Raw genomic sequence first — 3,326 nt, forward strand, 5'->3', positions numbered from 1 at the left:
CCCCCAAGTTGCTGCCACCTTCAGAGGTAGAAGTAAAGTCCCTATGACTGAGGAAAGCACATGCTAAAACTAACCTGAATGCCTCCTCCCTGAGGTCTAGCTTTCATGATACTAGAAGGTGCCATTCAGTCTTTCAAAGGAGAAAGAAACCAAGGCCTATTCAGACTTAAGACCAGCACAAGAGAAAAAAATATGCCTGGTACTAGAACTCTAGCCAATGACTCAAGGATAGTCAAGTTGTAGATCTTGAAGGAAAGCCTATAACCACCACTTTACTAAACCAACATAATCCCTGACTACATTCTAAATAGTTGCCATTATACCCAAAGATAAGGGTAGTCCTCACCCTTCATCAAGGAACCTTCTTTTTGCAACAGAGATCATTACGAAAAAAACACAATATTATAACACAGGGCGTCTGGGCCTTATATGATGATTTGTTAATACTGAATTTTTTTAATGCTCATGAACAGAGAAGGGCAGATGCTGAGAGACATTGGATTGTGGGAGGGATTGCTGAATTAAACCCACTAATATATTTTAGGATATTTTGGCTTCAAAATAGAATTTGGGGGATTTGTTGCATTTGAGGAAAAGGTTGTGCTTTTGTTTCCACAGGAAATGAAAAGCTATAGATGCCTTCCAAATTAAAAAAGATCAGATTTTATTGGGGAAAACCATTTGAAAATCTTGGCTATAGACGAGAAGGGAAAAAACTACAAGGCAGGCTGAGGAACAGCTCTGAGACGGATGAGACATGATAAACCATGTTGGATACAGAATCCTCATGACTTACTGTTACATGCCACCCTTTCATATGGCATGGATAGAGATTTATATTACAGCTTGATTATACAGCCCCAAACGGATTTATAAGGTTGACAGATGCCTTTTACCTGCTCAAACATAAATCAAAAAAAAAATCATCTTTAACTGACTTGTGCACACTGCACATTCCATACTTGCGTTGATGCAGATAGATTATGTGACCTTTAAAAGTTAGTGTGTTTTCAGAACAAAAGGACCAGACACCAATGAAGACAAGTACCCAGGTGATCCAGCCTCTCAGAACGCCTCCATTGCAGTTTTCTCAAAATTCTTCTTCCAGAACAGCTTCAAAGCTGCTAGCTGAGACAGTCCAGTCTCACAGACTACTCCAGCCAAGACTTCAGATAACCTCTATACCTTCCCATTACACAGAGACTAAACAAAAATTAATGCAGCTAGCTCCCCCGGGACTTGACCATTATCCCCATTTCCTTGGGGTTCCCTAAAGATGCTGTTACCCCCCAAACAGTCTACAGAACACGATGTGCACAACTCCAAGAGGTGGGGTGGGTGGTTTCTAGTTGTTCAGTGGACGTTTATCATCAGTTGGGGGTTGGTTACAAGTTGTTATTGGTCAGGGTCAGGGAATAAACTAAGCAAAAGAAATTAGATTCAGGGATCTCATTCTGAAAATAAAAAGGGGGGATGTAGGAATGATAGGAAAAAAGGTTAGATTATTGAATCTACTTTCAAACTGAAAAAGCAACTGCTAGTCTCAAATACTTTTTTACATCGGTATGGATTTTTGTATATTGATGCAAATTTTATTTTTCTTATGCTATATACATGTTTCTATTCTTGTTTAAGTTTTTTTTTTCTGTAAGCGACGCAAGATGGCAGCCACCACAGGCTCGGGAGTGAAAGTCCCTCGAAATTCCCGACTGTTGGGAGAGCTAGAAGAAAGCCAGAAAGGAGTAGGCGCCCGCACAGTTAGCTGGGGGGTCTAGAGAACCACGATGAAGACACGGCACTTACAAGATGGACAGGGATGATAACTGGTCCTCCAAGAACAGTTTATGAAAACCGAATATACAAAGCCTTAAAATAGAATGTGGTCCTAGATACCCCCTTCTGTAAGATTTGTAACAAAAGTCAATATGAGCAGCGGCGTGAGCCATTCCAGTGGAGTGGTGTATCCAAGGGCCACAGCAGGGTTGGCAAAGCGGCAGAACTCCCACAGCATCAAAGTCACCCTGCAGGAGCTTCGGCGCCTGATGATGTCAAAAGAGACCATGAAAAGCTGCCACAGCCGCCAGAAGGACAGTGTTACAGCCATTGAGTCACCAAGGCCCCCGGCCTCCCCCTCCCCAATCCAACCTAAGTCTTCGTTCTCCACCGGAGTGAATTTCCTAGATTCATCCTGTAGACCTCAAAGTGCCGGGTATGACCGCTGGCTGCCTAGTTCAACTTCTGGGATCAAGGTGTGTTGAAATCGGTCTCCCCTGGGAGTGGCGGGGACAGCTAAGGCAACCGTGGACAATTGCTGACGCATGGCCTGGGTCTCGCCTTTGCCCGCCCCCACCCCCTCCTCCTGGCACAGCTGCTGGGTAGCCCTTAGAATAGACCGGAAGGCTTCAGGTGGCAGCCCTGGGACTACTGCTGGGCTTGGGGGGGTGCTTTGGTTTCACCCCTGCTTTCATAAGTCTTAAGCCATGCCCCCTTCCAAGCCATTGCCCCCCTGCTTCTGTTCCCCCCACTCCTGCCCTTGGCCAAAGCTTAGATTGCAAGCCTCCCCTCCCTCTGAGTGGGTGAGGAATTCAGTGTTCCCCATCTCCCCACCTTCATCAAGGGGAGCTGCTCTCCCCCCCCCTCCTTCTCAACTCCCTCCTTGCCCATCACCACCCCAGACTTGGCTGTGGCCAGAGCCGCGAGATGAGGTTGGAAGAGCCTGGTCTCCCTCACTTAGCTCTGGACCACACGTTCGCTTGCCACCAGCCTGGGAAGAGGGGTTCTGGGTCCTCGGCCGAGCCGCGGCTGCCACCATCAGCCGATGTGCTTTGAGCTCAGTTCTCCAGAGCAGTCAGTCACGGGGCGACAAACCCACCAGTGCTCAGGGCCCTTGGTGGCTGCGCCTTAAAAAAAGGCCGTGCGGGGACTCCTCAGCACACAGGGTTACTGAGTCAGCTCCTTTTCTCATAGTCGCTTTGCTTTTACACACTGAAGTGGTTTGGACAGGACTCCCTGGCAGCCTATCAAGTCTGGCATAGAACCTGACAGCTGGAACACAGGCCCCGAGACCCTGCAGACTCAGGTTCCAGAGTTGCTGTTCCTCAGACCCTTGGCAGGAACTGGGAGGAGCTCTGTGTCGTGGGTTTTCAGATCGGTGGGGCTGGCCTCCTGGCTCGTGGCCATGTTCCCCACTCTGTTCAGGACCACTAATTGTTGAAATGTGGATGCATACCGAAATAAAGGCAATTTGTCGTGCTGCAAAAAAAAAAGATTTTTTTGTATATTAATACAAATTTAAGGTTGTTTCTATTATACTGTGTTATGTGTTC

The 3,326-nt window shown here is 47.0% G+C and overlaps 1 pseudogene; it reads left to right on the plus strand.

Annotated features, from left to right (window-relative positions):
- The first annotated feature begins 1,627 nt into the window (after positions 1-1,627).
- On the plus strand, positions 1,628-2,107 carry LOC121142697 (annotated as a pseudogene).
- Positions 2,108-3,326: the final 1,219 nt, after the last annotated feature.

This window comes from Mesocricetus auratus, unplaced genomic scaffold (assembly GCF_017639785.1).
Source record: "Mesocricetus auratus isolate SY011 unplaced genomic scaffold, BCM_Maur_2.0 Super-Scaffold_100010, whole genome shotgun sequence".
Classification (NCBI taxonomy): domain Eukaryota; kingdom Metazoa; phylum Chordata; class Mammalia; order Rodentia; family Cricetidae; genus Mesocricetus; species Mesocricetus auratus.